Source organism: Vulpes lagopus, chromosome 6, assembly GCF_018345385.1.
Source record: "Vulpes lagopus strain Blue_001 chromosome 6, ASM1834538v1, whole genome shotgun sequence".
NCBI classification, from domain to species: domain Eukaryota; kingdom Metazoa; phylum Chordata; class Mammalia; order Carnivora; family Canidae; genus Vulpes; species Vulpes lagopus.
In genome coordinates this window covers 106,442,775-106,460,205 of record NC_054829.1, presented here as the reverse complement: position 1 = coordinate 106,460,205, position 17,431 = coordinate 106,442,775, and the positions used below count along the sequence as shown (strand labels likewise).

Here is a 17,431-nt window from a genome sequence, read left to right as displayed (position 1 = left end):
TGCAAGTGGTTCTTAATCCTACTCTGAGTAATACTGAAACAGAATGGAACTCATTCCAGCAAACCACTGTTGAGCTGTTGCTATGTTCCAAAATTTGTACAAGTGCTGGGAGTGCAAACAAGGCCTCTGCCCTGACAATAGAAAATACAAGTAAATCAGCCAATGTTATACCATAAGGGACACACGGTGGAAGTACATAAAAGGTGCTGGAGCTGGGGAACACTTATGGGCAGAGGCCAGAAGAGGCCTCATGAAGGAGGTGACAGATGAGCAGAACAGAAATGGATTAACATGCATTTTCCAAGGAGATGGAATTGAAATGCTACAGAGACAAAGATGCCAGGCTGCAGTAGCATCATGAATAGTCATGGCACTGACAGAAAACAGAGTGATCGCTAGAATAGCCTACAGGGGAGAAAAAAAAGTAATGGTCACATCACTGAGTGTGCCATGTTAAGAAGCTAAACTTTGTGGGTTATGGAAATCATGAATTGTTTTAAACAGTAAAGTACCAGGGTTCAACTTATATTTTAAGGGTCATTGTGGCTACAATATGAAGGATGGATTCAAGGAGTCCTGAAGATGGAGGAAAGGAGATTCATTTAAAAGCTGTCACCGGAACACCTGGGTGGCTTAGTCAGTTAAATGTCTGACTCTTGGTCTCAGGGTCTTAAGTTTAAACCCATGCTGAGCATGGAGCCTACTTAAAAATAAATAAATAAAAAGAAAGGCTATCACAATATCATGCCAAAATTATGATAGTTAAAAAAGAAATATGTGAAAATAATAGAATGAAATCACCTTTTTATGATTTTAGGTAGGAAAAATGCTCTTTATGTATGTTATAAAGCTCAGAAGTCAGAAAAGAATGATAAATTGGATGACATAAAAATGTAAAGTTCTATGTGTATAATAAAAAAAAGAAGATCAAAATATAAGCAACAAACTGAGGAAAATGTTTCCAACCACAAGTCACAAGGGCTAATTTCTTTAATAAATGAAGAATTTTCATTAATCAATGAGAATAGGGATGGCTCAGCGGTTGAGCATCTGCCCTTCAGCTCAGGGCATGATCCCGGGATCCAGAAGTCCCACATTGGGCTCCTTGCAGGAAGCCTGCTTCTCTCTCTGCTGTGTCTTTGCCTCTCTCTCTCTCTCTCTCTCTCTCTCTCTCTCTCTGTCTCTGTCTCTCATGAATAAATAAATAAATATTTTTTAAAAAGAGAATAGATTGATGATCGAATAGAAATATAAACAAAATATAACTAGACAGGGGCAGCCTGAGTGGCTCAGCCGTTTAGCGCCGCCTTCAGCCCAGGGCGTGATCCTGGAGACCCAGGATGGAGTCCCACGTCGGGCTCCCGGTGCATGGAGCCTGCTTCTCCCTCTGCCTGTGTCTCTGCCTCTATGTGTGTGTGTGTGTGTGTGTGTGTGTGTGTGTGTGTGTGTGTGTATTCTCATGAATAAATAAATAAAATCTTTAAAAAATAATAAAATAAAATAAAAATATATATATATATAAGTAGACAGTTCACAACATACAAATGGCTTTTAAATATTTGAAAAATATTTAATCTCATTCATAATTAGAGCCAATGCAAAATAAAACTATAATAAAATACCATTTTAACTTATTAAATTATATTACCTTTTCAAAATTTTAAACATTTTTTAAGAAAAAAATCCTCCCCAATGAATACCAAAAATTACAAGGGAATGAACTAATGAAATGCTTGTCAAGCAGATAAATGTAAAGCCAAATGCACCAGACATAGGATGGGGACAGGCATCTACATAACTGCCCATGCAAAAAAACCCCTAAGGTGTTAGCTGGCAATAAAAGTAGTAATGCTAGAGCAGAGCTGAAAACCAATGTTCTCAGTATGATCCCATTCATGTAAAAATGTTTTTAAGTAACTTCGCAAAATCCAAACAGTTTTATGATGTGATGTGGTTACAAAAAAAACAAAACAATCAAAAACAAAGGAAAGGATCACTTGGGGTTTTAGGTTGCCATAATAGAAACATATGATCCAGCTTAAGGGAGATAAAGGCTCACATAGTAAATATAGAACGACTTTAGATTGAGACATAACTGAATTTCAATCTTTCCTATTGAATGATTAGGGTCAAATAATCTAAGGTCTTTGATCTTTTGCTTTTCCTATCAGGAAAATGAGGCTACAATAACCCATTCTCAAAGTTTTAAAGTATTAAAGAGAGAACATGCAAAGCATCTTAATACGGTTCCTGGCACAGAATCTGTGCTTAATTAATGTCAATTCTCCTTCCCCTTTCCATCTTCTCTTTTTTTTTTCCTTTCCATCTTCTCTTTCCCTTTCCCACAATATCATATCATACCACTTCCCCATAAGAATACTATATTGCCATGAGAAGCTGGTGGGAGGTACTCAATCATCAAGAGACACTGGGAGAGAGTTAAAGCTATGGAATTAAAAACCACTTGAGTCAGCCCCAGCAGAGCTTGCAGATAATGGTGAAATAGAAAGATCTGGAGTTCCAAGTAGAAAGAAGGGAAGAAGGCCCAAAGGTAGTTACAGAGAAGTAGTGCTGGGCAAGCAGATCAGTAGTCTGAATCCCCTGCAGAAACTTGTAGAAATTACTCACATCAGCAGCACATTTTCAGAAATGTCTCCTTGAACGGTAAGAGGAGGATAAGAGACACATTGAGGTTTCTCTGCTCAGAGCCAAAATAGGAGCAATAACCATAAAAAGCCACCCAACTGGATCCAAACAGCTCAGAAGACCAATGGGCTGGAAGCCAAAGACCAATTAGAGCAGTCCTCTGGCAATAAGCTGTAGCCCTGATGAGAATATCACCTAGCTATCTTCTCAGCTGACAGTGCTGCTCTAAGAAATGAGGAAAAGTCAAAGGGAGATAAGTACAGGGGAGAAGTGAGTGCCTTTCTAAGAGTTTCCTAATTGTGGAGAGACAGAAATTGATTCTATAGAAAACTCTTTACAAATGAAACAAAAGTGCTTATGAACATGAGAGGAAAAGGTTAACCCTAGCAACAAAGGTCAATCCTATGAAATGACCTCCATAATCTACATGTATTAATCAGGATTCTCCAGAGAAATAAAACCAATAGGATATACAGAAAGAGACACATAAGATATTTATTATAGGAATTGGCTTACACAATTATAGAGATGTCCCTATACCTGCCATCTACAAGGTAGAGAAGAAGAAAAGCCAGTGGTGAATTTCAGAGTCCAAAGGCCTGAGAACCAGGGGAGCTCATGGTTTATGCCTCAGTCTGAGTCCAAAAGCCTGAGAATGGGATGAGAGCAAGATGATAGTGTAAATCTGGGTACAATGTCTGAGGGTAAGAGAAGATGTATATCCCAGCACACACATAGAAGAACAAATTTTCCCTTCCTCTACTTTTTGTTCTATTCAGATCCTCAGTGGATTGGGTGATGCCCATCTTCATTGGTGTGCATAATCTTTACTTGGGCTACCAAATCAAATGCTAATCTCTTTCCGAAATATCCTCAAAGACACACCCAGAAATAACATTTTACCAACATTCCTTAGCCCAGTCATATTGATACATAAAAATAACCATCGCACCATGAGATAACCCCAAGCATTACTGACAAGTCATTTGTCAGAAAATTTGGTGAGTGGGACACCTTCTCTGAGGATAAGGAAAAAAATATATGTCTTGGTTTCAAAGAAGTTTCAAAGAGTCAGGCCAAAACTAGAGTTAGAAACAGGCTCCTTAGCTCCATTCTCAGTCCTTTTCTCTCTTCTTTCTCTCTCACATGGTATTATAATCCATTTCTGTGGCTTTAAATACTACCCATAGTCAATGACTTCCCACTCAGACTTCAATACTATCATTTCCTTCCTACGCCACCCCACTCAAGCATGGATGCCCTTCTTACTTCGTTCAGGTTCTGAGGTTTAATATTTCTTCATAAATACTCAACTTCACATATAATTGCAGAAATAAAACTTTTTTAAGTTTTTATTTATTCATTCATGAAAGACAAGAGAGAGAGGCAGAGACAGAGGCAGAGGGAGAAGCAGGCTTCTTGCCAGGAGCCTGATGAGGACTCCATGCTAGGACCCTGGGATCACGCCCTGAGCAGAAGGCGGGTGCTCAACCACTGAGCCACCCAGGTATCCCAGAAATAAAACTTAAAATAAAAAGTTACCATGAACATAGAAGCAAAATCCTCAACCTTAATATTAGCAAACCAAATCCAAAAGAGAATTATACACCATGATCAAGTGATATTTATTCCGGGTATGCAAGGCTGGTTCAAAACTTGAAACTTCACTACTATCCATTACATTACAGGCTATAAAAGAAAAATCACATAATCATATCAATATACACAGGAAAAGCATTTGACAAAGTCCAATATCCATTTACGAGAAAAACACTTTGTAAACTAGGAATAGAGGGGATTACGAGAAAAACACTTTGTAAACTAGGAATAACTTCCCAACTTAATAAAGAATACCTAAAGCTAATATACCTTATGATGAGAAACTCATAGCTTTCTAACTAAGATCATGTAGAAGGCAAGGATGTCCTCTAACCATTACTTTTCAACATTATGCTGGACATCTTAGCTAATTCAATATGACAAGAAAAGGAAATAAAATGTATATAGATTAAAAAAAGAAGACATAAATTGTCTTTGTAGAAAATCTGAAAGAATTGACAAAAGACAACTCCAAGAACGAATAAGTGACTGTAGTATGCTTGCAGGATATGAGGCTAATATACTGATCATAACAAAGGAACAAATGGAGCAAAGATATTCTCTTCAACAAATGGTACTAGAACAACTGGACATCTACATGCAAAGAAATGAATCTAGACACAGACCTTACACCCTTCACAAATATTAAGTCAAAAAGGATCACAAAGCTAAATGTAAAATGCAAAACTATAAAACTCCTGGAAGATAACATAGGACAAAACCTAGATAACTTTGGATGTTGAGATGACTTCTTGGATACAACAATAAAAGCATGATCCATGAAAAATATAATTAATAGGCTGGACATCACTAAAATCAAAAACTTCTGCTCTGTGAAAAATGTTAAGAGAATGAGAAGATAAACCACAGACTAGAAGAAAATATTTGTAAAACATGCATCTCATAAAGAAGTGGTATCTATGATATTCAAAGAACTCTTACAACTCAACTATAATAAAACAATCCAATTTAAAAATGGGCCAAAGGTCTTAACAGATATTTCACCAAAGAGATATATAGATGGCATATAAGCATAGGAAAGAATTACCACAACATATGTCATTAGATAAATGCAAAACAAAACAATAATGAACTATTACTACACACCTGTTAGAATGGCCAAAATCCAGAATACTTACATCAAAGGCTGGAGGGGCAATAGGAACTCTCACCCACTTGTGGGAATGTAAAATGTAACAACCACTCTGGAAAACAGTTTGGCAATTTCTTTTCTTTTCTTTTTCTTTCTTTCTTTCTTTCTTTCTTTCTTTCTTTCTTTCTTTCTTTCTTTCTTTTTGTAGGATTTATTTATTTGAGAGAAAAAGAGAACATGAGCAGGGGAGGGGCAAAGGGAGAGGGACAAGCAGACTGCCTGCTGAACACAGAGCCCAACGTGGGGCTTGATCCCATGTCCCCGAGATCATGATCGGAGCTGAAGTCAGAAGCTTAACCAACTGGGTCATGCAGGTGTCCAAGTCTGGCAATTTCTTACAAATCTAAATATACTCTTACCATATGATTCAGCAATTGTACTTCTCAGTATTTACTCAGCCAGAAGAATTGAAAACTTATGTCCAACAAAAACTTTCATGCAGATGTTTATAGTGCATTATTCATGATTGCCAGAACTGGAAGCAACCAAAATGTCCTTCAGTAGGTGAATGGATAAATAAATGTTGGTACATTCAAACAATGTTATTCTGTACTAAAAAAGAAATGAACTATTAAGCCATTAAAAGACATGGAGGAACATAAAATGTGTATTACTAAATAAAAGAAGCCTACCTCCAAAGACTACATACTACATGATTCAATCATATGACACTCTGAAAAAGGCAAAACTACGAATACTAAAAATATCCATGGTTGGCAAGAGTAGGGTTAGAGGGTTGGGGAAAGATGAATTGTCAAAGCATAGGGGAGGTTTTTTTTTTTAAGATTTATTTATTTATTCATGATAGACATGGAGAGAGAGAGAGGCAGAGACACAGGCAGAGGAAGATGCAGGCTCCACTCAGGGAGCCCGATGTGGGACTCGATCCCAGGACTCCAGGATCAGGCACTGGGCCAAAGGCAGGCACCAAACCACTGAGCCACCCAGGGATCCCTGCATAGAGGAGTTTTAGGGCAATGAAAATACTATGTATAATAGTATAGTCATGTATATATGCCATTATACATTTGCCCAAAGCCATAAATATACAACAAGAGCAAACCCTAAAGTAAACCATGAGTTTTCAGTAACTATGATCTGTCAATGTAGGTTCATCCTTGGTCTAAAGAAAAAAGAAAAAAAATACCATTCTGGTGAAGGATGTTAATAATGGGGGAAGCTATGCATGGGTGGGAGAAGGAAGTTTATGTGAAATCTCTGTATCTTTCTCTCAATTTTGCTGTAAACTTAAAATTTCTCTTAAAAAAAAAAAATGAAGCCTTCCGGTGCACCCCGCCCGGAGCCACCGCGGTCGTGCAGTCCCCGGCGGTGCTCGTCACCTGCAGGCGAGTTGCGAGTGTCCACACCAGCGTCCGCCGCGGTGCGGGGCAGGACGATGTCCGGCCACGTGGGGCACAGCCGGGGGCAGCCCTCCTGGGGGCGTTCAGGCGGCCAAGCAGCGGCCCGCGGACCTGGTCCAGTTCTCGGGCTCCAGAAAGACAGGGAGATTGAGGAGCTCTCCCAGAAGCCGAGCGGCCGTCATCCCACGGCCAGCCTTCCCCCGCTGCCCCAGAAGGTCCTGTTGGCTGGGGGGTCTGACATCCGGGAAAGGAGAGCCGTGTTCAAGGAGATTCTGCGCTGTGTCCCCGAGGACGCCGCGCGGGCGGGAGGCCCAGAGCTGCCAGGGTTCCTGCGCGCCGGAGCTCCAGGGCCGCAGAGGCCGCTCTGTCCTGGCTGCACACCCCCGGGCCCAGGAGGACGGGAGGCTTTTGACTTCTTCGGGCAGCAGGACCGAGCGGAGGGTGAGGGTCTCCCCATCCCAGACCTGAAGGGTGCAGGATGCAGGAGAATCTGAGGAGGAAGAGGCAGAGGGACGCACTGGGCCCTCTGGGCATCATGCGCTCTAAGAAGCCCAAGAAACGCCCCGAAGTGGCTGTGAAGCCCAAGCCCTCACCCCGACTCACCATTTTTGATGAGGAGGTGGATCCTGATGAGGGGCTCTTTGGCCCAAGCACGAAGCTCTCCGCCCAGCACCCTGCAGAGGACGTGCCCCTCAAGGACCACCGCTCGCCAACTGTGATGGGGGGCTCAGCCTGCAGGCCTGGAAGGGGTCACGGATGGAACCTGCCATCCAAGTGGGGGTTCATCCGCTGCAGGCTAGCCTCCCTGGAGGCCTGGCACCACCTAGACACTTGAGTGAGGATGTGCACATCCCCAGATGATGATGCTCACTCTGTGGTTGGTTCTCCACCACAGGTCTGTGACCTACTGGTAAATTGATGACACCCAGTGATTCAATAAAGTTAATTTCCGTGACTCAAAAAAAAAAAAAAAAAAAAAGACTTTGTAAAAAAAACAAATAAATAAAAGTAAAATCCATTTAAACCAATTAATTTGTCAAAGATTAATAAGACTGAGAATACTTTGTGTTGGTAAAGGTATGGGAGTACTGTCATATATACACCTTACACAAAACTACATTACAGAGCAAACTCCTTGAAGAACAATTGGGAACTACTTTACAAAACTTAAAAATACTATGCTTTTGAACCAGCAATTCCATTTCTAAGAATTGTTTAAACAATTGTTTAAACAAATGCCCAAAAATAATTAGAGGAATTTTAATTGCAACATCACTTATAATCACGCATGCATGCACACTCACACGCGAACTAGCCTAAATGTCCAATAGAGAAATAGTTAAGTAAATCATGGTACAATGGAATAATGTGAAGCCATGAAAAAGAACGAAGTAGATTTTAATGTACTAATAAAGAGTTCCAGGAGACATTGTTCAGTAAAACAAAACAAAGCAGAAATGGATATGCAGTGCAATATGATTTCATTTGCTTTAATTATATATATATATATATATATATATATATATGTTTATAAATTGGAATTTTCTGGAATGATAATATAACCACTATCATAGTGTAATTCCATTTGTAATATATATAGAAAATTTCTGGAATGATGAAGAAGAAACTGTTAATAGTGATTTCCCCAAAAAAGCAAGACTGAGTCAAGGAAGAATGAAACAATCTTAATTTTTATTCTATATTATTCTGTATTGTTGAAAGTTTCTTATTATATATATGCATTGCTTTTATTATTAAAATTATTTTTAAAGATTTTATTTATTTATTTGACTGAGAGAAAGAGAACAAGCAGGAGGATCTGCAAGCAGAGGGAGAGAGAGAAGTAGGCTCCCTGCTAAGCAGAGAGCCAGATGTGGCTCCATCCCAAGACCCTGGAAGCATGACCGGAGCCGAAGGCAGATGTTTAATGGAATAAGCCACACAGGTGCCCCTAAAATTATTTTTTTGAATATTTTTGTGATTATTAGTTATTTCTATTTCTCTGGTCAATTTTCTTCTGGATTGTTTGAGTTTCATTATTATTTTGCATTTACGTTAGTCATACTCATGAAATATGAGTTTACTTTTGCCTTTCTCTGTTTGCCTTTGACTTTTTATTGGTATATATACACATACATATGAATATAAAATAAGTGCACCACTCAACAAGAAGTGTATTCATGAGATAACCAGCCCAAGACTAAGAAACAGACCACAGCAGCACCTCAGAAGCCCTCATATCCCTTCCAGTCTCTACTTGTATGGCTGCTTTTTAATTTTATTTACAACTTTTGGTTAGGAAAATTTTCCATGCTTTGGTTCTCAAACTTGGTGCTCTCTACCTTTGAGAATTCTTTCATTGTTTTTGTGCTTATAAAATTTTTCTTCATCTAGAAATCAAATGAATATTCACCCATATTTTTTATCCAGTATCAGTAGTGTTTTATTTCTTTACATTACTCTTTACTGGACTTTACATTAGTGTAAGTGGATGAGAATTTCAATTAAATTGTTTTGCCAAATAGCTAATCTTGCAAGATCTTTTGTTCCTGAGTGGGCACTACTGAAAGAAGTTAATCAGCTCTATCATCCTCAAGATCCCACAGCACAAGATTCACAATTTCAGTTCAGGGAGAAGAGAGAGACCTCCCTGAAGTATTGATTATGACTGCTTAGCACTGGAAAAATTAGAAGAAACATATTTATAACAGCATTCTTATGGTACAATTTTAAAGTTAATAAAAAACTTTACATACATACTTAGACATAGTTATATAGATGTTCTAAGAAGGGGCAGGGAGGAGTTTGGCTAAATGTCACCCCATAATATTAAGTGGATGAGAAAATTGAAACAAAGGCCACCAGCTCAACCATGGTACATCACAATGGCAGCCTTAGACTTTTTCTGGAATAAAGGCCACAAAAGTATTCATGAAGAAGCTAGGAGATAATTAAAAGGGAGGCTCAGTGAGGCAGTCTAACCACAAAGCATAAGAAAAATACAGAAGCGAGAAATCAAAATCTGGATTCTTTCTCTGCTCCTTACAAGCCACATACACTTTGGCTCTCTACCTTTTCAAACTTGAGTTTTCTGGCTCTGCTTTTTTTTTTAAAATCTATGTGTTTCTTAACTTCTCTTTGAACTTCACGTCCATTCTGTAGAGTGAAGAAAAGAGGAATACTTTTTTCATAGAGTTTTAAGGACATAATGCCTAACACAGAGTCGTCACTTAATTAATCTTTATAATTTCTGTGAATTGCTCATATTTGCCTCTACTGATTTTTTTTAAAAAAATTAGATTTTATTTATTTATTCATGAGAGACACAGAGAGAGGCAGAGGCACAGGCAGAGGAAGAAGCAGGCTCCCTGTGGGGTGCCCAATGCGTGACTCGATCCCAGGACCCAGGATGATGACCTGAGAGGAAGGCAGATGCTCAACCACTGAGCCACCAAGGCGTCCCCCTCTACCGAATTTTAAATATCAGTTTTGCTGTTTTAATGCCAATTAAATATCAACTAGGAAGCAATTAGATACAGATAGGTCCTCTAAGTAATGGTATGAAGAACATTTTCTAAATGCTTGGGAGTTTGGGTGGGTAATGAGTTCTACAATGGCCTTGTGATTCACCTCACAATGTGAGGATCTGCCTCAGCGCTATTTATAGGAATTCTCATGCTCATCATTGAAATGGAGACTCCTCCAGGGTGAAAACTGCACCTGTTTAACCATCATCAGTATTTATGCTGAAGTTTAGAAGCAAGGAACAGTATTTCCAATGAAGACCACAGGGTCACTTCACAAGTTGATAAATAGGGACTCTCAGGCAGCGCTCACAGCAAGGAATCTGCCCCTAGCCCTGTGATCTAAAAGAACCACAGCTAACCACTGAATGCCATTTCTTCTTTCTAAAACAACCTCTTCAAAGTCTTCATTTAAAACCTTTCAGAGGGGTGCCTGGCAGGCTAAGTTGGTAGAGCATGCAACTCATCTTGGAGTTGTATGTTCAAGTCCCACATTGGGTGTAGAGATTTTTTTTTTTAATTTTTTAATCTTTTTTAAAAAGCTGTTAAAATTTTTTAAAAATTCATTTGGAAAGATTTGTTATAGAAATAAAGAACTATATGAGGGTAGCTTTGAATGTCTGATATGAAGTCATTTATTTCTTCCACAAACAAGTATAACACTTGTTTGTTAAGTACTGCCTAGGGATTAGAAACAGCAGTAATCAAGATAGTTCAGTTTCTTCCCATTTTGTCTGGTGAAGGCGTAGGATCAGCATCAGGCAAAAATAAAGAAGTAAGATTTCTGTGTCTTTCTGGTCTTCCCCATTCTTGACCTCTAAGTGCACTTCAGTAGCAAGGCCTCAGGGAAATAATTCAGAGCACAAATTGTGAGATCTAGGTTCAAATTCTGATTATACTATTTGCTAGCTGTGCAACTCTGTGAAAGTACCTAACTTTTCATTATCCAGTTCCCTTATCAGTAAAGTGGAATGAAATAATAATATCTGTATAATAGGATCAATAAGGGACTGAATAATAAAATATATATAAACATTAAATACAAAGTAAATGTACAATCAGTAGTATCCAAAATAGCAATAACAACAACTGCACATTCATCCAGGACTTGGTATATCATGCCATATTTTGTTTATTCAGAGTTCTAAAGAATTTTTTTTAAGATTTTATTTATTTGTTTATTTGACAGAGTGAGAACAAACACAAGCAGGGGGAGCAGGAGAGGGAGAGGGGAGAAGCAGATTCCCCACTGAGCAGGGAGACCAATGTGGGCTTGATCCCAAGACCCTGGGATCATGACCTGAGCCAAAGGCAGATACTTAATTGACTGAGCCACCCAGGGGCCCCTTGTCCAGAGTTCTAAAGCATCACTAGCATCCTCTAGTCATCATAATTTTCAAATCAGATTTGCCCAGCCTCTCAGAGCTTGCACTGTAGATCACTCAAATTCTAAGTTTGGTTCCTTGCTTTCTTAGGGTTGGAATTGTTGAGAATGAGAGAAACTAGAAGGCATCCTGTAATTATGCGGTTGCAATAGACCTATACCACACTTGCTATGCTGAGTCCAAAAATGAAAACTAACAGTATTTAAAATCATGGTATTAGAGAAAATAGAGAAAAGCTAGAAAGCAGTTTTCATGAAATGTAATAACATTTTAGGACCCAGTAGAAATTCTGAATTGCAAAAGCTAGACACAGAAGAACACTTCACTACGTAATGAGTTTTATGTGGGTGAGATGAGAAACATCTACTGCAGTAGCATCATAGACCAACTACTAACTTAGAGCTGGCCCAATGAGAGAGAAGACCTACCTTCAGCAGGAACAGCAAAGAGTTGATGAACTATAGGTACTAGAAGTGGGTGCTGGGGTGCCTGTTTGGCTCAGGTCGTTGTTCCAAAGTCCTGAGATTCAGTTCCACAGCAGGCTCCCTGTGGGAAGTCTACTTCTCCCTCTGCCTATGTCTCTGCCTCTCTGTGTCTCTCATGAATAAATAAATAAAATCTAAAAAAAAAAAAAAAAAAACAATGAAGTGAGTGCTAGTCACATGGACTTTGCAGATATAATGCCCATAAGTGTCAGATTATATTTGTAAATTTAGCCCACTGGGAGCAAAAGGTTGACTTGAGGTCATTTGGTTTGATTTAGATGAAGGATAGTGGATGGATTCTATTATGAATGCCAATCAGAGCACATGGTAGTGGGCAACTAGAACAATGTATGGGAAAGATTATGTGAGCCTACATACCAACTCGGTACAGAGTGTGAACTGTTGATGATCATGATGGGCAGATGGAAGCATTATCAGCTTAATACTACCAGTTGACACCAAAGATTAGATCAAGTCTTCACCTTTTTCCCCATTTAATTAAAAAGTAGATATTTAGAATCCAGGAGAGTTTATTCAATAGATATATCCAAATAAAATGAACTTGATACAAAGAATTAGTTTCTCTTCATTTTTTGTTCAGCATATATATTTTACACACTGCGCTGGATGCTAGGGGAAAAGAGAATAGAATAAATATGGTTTCTACCCTCATGTAGCTTAAATGGAAAACTAGATCTTAAATAATCACCCAAATAAACACGGAATTGCAAACCAAAATAAATGTTCTAAAGGAAATTTCAGGGAGCTATGAGTAAAGAACAAGATATAACACTTCCTCGGGGACTACGTTGGAAAGAACAATGCATGGCACTTCCATAGGGGGCTTTTTGCTTTCCCTTTGTGACTAGCAGAAAACACTGTCATTGAACTGAAAAAAGTACTTATTGAAAGCCAACTGCGGAGTTAGATGTTGAAGACAGAAAAATTAAAAAGGACTTTGTCATTTTTCTACTATACTCACTGCCTCGGTAATCTCTTCTAATACCAAGGCATAAGAATACCATCTATAAACTGACAGCTCCCAAAATATTATTTCCATCCAGGGCCTCTTCAGTTGCCTTCACAGCATGTGCTTCTGCAATTGTAACAGAGAATTTGTGATTCTCCCCCAATAACTTCTCCCTCAGTCTTCCCCAACTTAGTCAATGGTAATGCCATTCAGCCTTTTGCTCAGCCCAAAATACTTGTTGTCGTCCTTGGCCTCTCTTTCTCTCACAACCCATATTCCACCCATCAAGAAAGTCGATCAACCTCATGTTTAAAATATTTACAGAATCCATCCACCTCTCATCGTTCCCTGCTGCAAATACCCTGGTCCATGCCACTATCTCTGACTAGCTCGATTATTACCTGGGTTATTAACTGGTTCCCCCTCCTGTCCACGCCCAATCATCCAATCTCTTCTCAACACAACACTCAAAAAGATCCCTTTAAAATATAAATCAGGTCAAAATATAAGTCAGAGTTCTTACAATAACTTTACATAACCCCACATGATCTGGCCTCTACCCACCTCTTTGACTTCACCTTTTACTCCTCTCCTGTTTGTTTTTCTCTTTGTACATGCACTTTAGTCATACTGGCCTCTTTGCTGTCATTCAAACTTCAAGCATCTTCTCACCTCCGGGTCTAAGCATTGCTGCTCCTTCTTCCAAGAATAATCTCTGTCCATGTATCAAACACATCATTCACCTCTTTCAGTTCAACTCAAATGATTATTTGCTCAGGAAACTTTGCTTCTGAAACACCCTATCTAAAATTTAAGCACCCCTTTCCCTAATACTTCTAATTCCCATTTTTAATTTTTTTCCAATATGCTATATGTTTTACTTTTAAAATCTTGGTTATTGTCCATTTCCCTCTAGGCTGCATATGACTTTCACAGATGCTAGGCATTTTGCTTTTGTGAGCCCCTCTTACTCACACACAAACACATACAAAATATTAAAAATTTCATATGATGACTATATTGGTACAAAGACATAGTCTGACTCCATTCATTATTTTACATTCTTTTTCTTCTGATTTTAAAAGAAATGAAAGTTAAAGGCCTTAGGCACTGTGTTTACTTTGTCTAATGGGTAAGTCAGCCTTGGTCTTTCCAACTAGAATGCAGATACCATAAGGGGCAAAGGTGTTTTCCAATATTATTCACTGCTGTGTCCCCGATACCTAGAATACTACCTGGCACATAGTAGACACTTAATAAATACTTATTGAATTAATGAATAAATTAATGCATTATCTTGAGATGCTTGAGTATATAAGAACATGCCCTGCAAATTTTTAACTTTCAACAGCATCAAACTGTGGTTTAATAATTTTAAAGCATGAAGGCCTTAACACTGCCTGCAAATGCCTTTGTGAGAAACTGCCCTATCTTTACTGATTTTTGATCAAGCACAGAGCCACTTGAGAGTACAAGACTTCAGGGCAAGTACACCCTGCCCTGCCCTCTATAAATTTGATACCACCCTGAGGCTTCAAAGTCTTGTCAAAATATAAATTGCTTTAACCCAGGTGATGTGAGAGGCAATGGCGATCCCTAGATTTTGCTAACGGATACCAAGAGGCCTGTTCATTCAAAGCACCCCCTCTGTGGTTGACTTCTTAATTTGTACCTTTGAAACTACAAGTAGAGACTTGGAAGCTGAGTGTTAACAAGTGTTGGCATGGTACTGAACTGGCCTGCAGACATCTTATAGAGACAGTTCCCTGCAAGTGTCCTCTGCTTCAGATGGTTTTATTTTAGAAGATGCTCACTTAAATGTCTGCTACATGAAATGATGTTGCCTTATCATCCAGGGCTTCTAAAAACATCAATTATGCTCAATCATGAAATGTCTTTGAAAGGCTCCATTTTCAAACTACACATATAAGGCAGTTTTGCAATGTATCCCCAAGGACATCTCTAAAACCACAGTTAGGTTGATGGAAAAACAAACAACAATGTCTTCTCTAAGTTGAAGATTATATTTGGGAAATTAAAATCTTTTCATCTTCAAAATAACAAGTTTACTTGACATTTTATCTTGGGTGATGTTTATGTGTTCTTTAAAATGTGAGACAGTCATCAGATTTCTTTGTTTTCAAGCAAAGGTCCCAATCTAATTTATTCTATGTTTACCCCCAGAGCCAAATGGAGTGAATCATCATAAGTCTATTTATACAGGCGGCCTAGGACATCTTGAAAAATAATTTTTTTAGAGAAAAAAGCATCACCGTTTCACAAATTTCATTCAAGAATAATGAAAAAGTTTCTAAAGGAAAGAGAGAATTGATTTGGGGCTCCATGTTTGTCACATATTTATTATCCTCTCCCACACCACAGACAAGAATACAAACTCCATGAGAGCAAGGACTTTATCTATTTTATTCACAGATGTGTCCCTAAAATCTAGAACAATGTGAGTACATTGCAGATATTGCAATGTAAATATTTGTTGAATAACTAATGTGCATTCTTCACCACCCCCCACAGATTTCTCTGAACTGTAGCATGAGGAAGCTACAAAAAAGAAAAGATTAGAACTGCTTAGCAAACTACCTGAAAGCGCAACATAGCCGCTGCGCTGGTGATTTTGGGCCACTGGCTTCAAAAGATACCCTCTTACACCATATCAATGCTCTTGGCTTCAAGCATGAGAGACCTAAGCAAAATTACTGGTTGGTATTGGAAGTCATGCCCTCAGGGGCCACTGACAGAAGACCTGTTGCTTTTCGTAGTGATGGGAACCATCACCCCCTGAGAAGCAGAGCTGAGAAGAGGAAAAAATGGATTCCAGAAGGTAGCCAATAAAACTAGTTCATGGCTCATGAAGCACTGAACTAAATTATGTTCTAAGGTAGTTACTTTCAAGCACCAGAGCCTGTCTTGAATTGGCTATTGTACTTTAAAGTTGATTTGCCCTGCCTATGGCTATCCAACTTTCTTCTTTAAACAGGATTCTAATCTTGGTGATGAGATGTTTTGTAATGTATACTGCTACCATGAATGGGAAACAAGCAAGTTTCAACACCACTCCTTCATTGGGACATTACTTTGCAATAACACTGCCCAGTGACATGATTTAACAGAGCATCAGGGACTCAAAAGGAACCAAAATGAACCACAATATGTTTTGACTTATAAGCGCCCATGAAGTCTCACACCCTTTCTCAGGTAGCATGTGTAGTTTAACAAAGACTTTCTAGAAACACCTATTTGTTTAATTTGCTGAATTCCAAAAATAATTTGGGGAAGGGAATTAGAGGCCCATCAGGAGGGATGCACAGTTCAGTGATGAGCAGTTTGGGGAGGGACTCTCAGGGAGATATTTCAGTGTCTCTCACAGCACACACAACACACTGCTGTAGGGGCAGTCATGGGATCATTAATCACTAGTATCTGTTAGCCATGGATAAATTCAGCTAGGATTTGAGAGAAACACATTCACCTTCCTTCTTATTGGGAGTCTTTTTGATCTTACGAGTCTTGGACTAGGGCTAAATGGACTAGGGCTTGGGACAAGAAGAGGAGCTACCAATGGACCTGGAGAAATAGCCCCAAGAGAGGCTGACATCTGGAGTGGTATCCCCTTCGTGAGCCATTTAACTTGCTTTTGGAGTTAGGAGCATAGTCTACAGTGTAAAAACAACGTGAAGAAAACAACAAACAAGAAACAGGAAAACTATGACACAGAAGCCAAAGGGAGGGTGTTTTGAGAAAGAAATGATCAATGGTATAGAATGTGCTGAAAAGTCAAATAACATGAGGCCTTAAATTGATGAGTAAATTTAGAGATATGAAGGTCCTGAGAAATAGAGAGAGAACAAGCCAGGCATGCAGAAATTTGTTGTATCCCAATATCTGTTCTCCCCTTACTCTTTGGTAATAGAATTTTTATTTGGACACATGATGCCCAGAATAAAAATTCTATTTCCTAGAGCCCCTTGCAGCTGGCTGTGACCATGTGATTGATTTAAGTTCTTAAGATATCAGTTAAAGTATCTTGAGCCAACTGCCAGAAATGTTCCTTATAAGCTAGCTAGCACTTGTCTTTGCCACCTCTTTGTCCTTCCTTCATCCCGTCTTCTGAAACATGGGTATAACTGCAAATTCAAGTTCAGCTCTTGAGGCCCAGGACCAAGGGATGGCAGATCAGAAAGCTGGAAACAGTCTTAAATCCTAGGGACCTTGTCAAGCAGGTCCAGCCTTGGATTGCCTACCTCCAGACTTTTGTGATAAAGAAAAATAAAATTCCATCTTACTGAAACT

At 38.9% G+C, this 17,431-nt stretch overlaps 1 pseudogene; it reads left to right on the top strand.

Moving 5' to 3' along the window:
• The first annotated feature begins 3,174 nt into the window (after positions 1-3,174).
• On the top strand, positions 3,175-7,594 carry LOC121492696 (annotated as a pseudogene).
• The last annotated feature ends 9,837 nt before the right edge of the window (positions 7,595-17,431 follow it).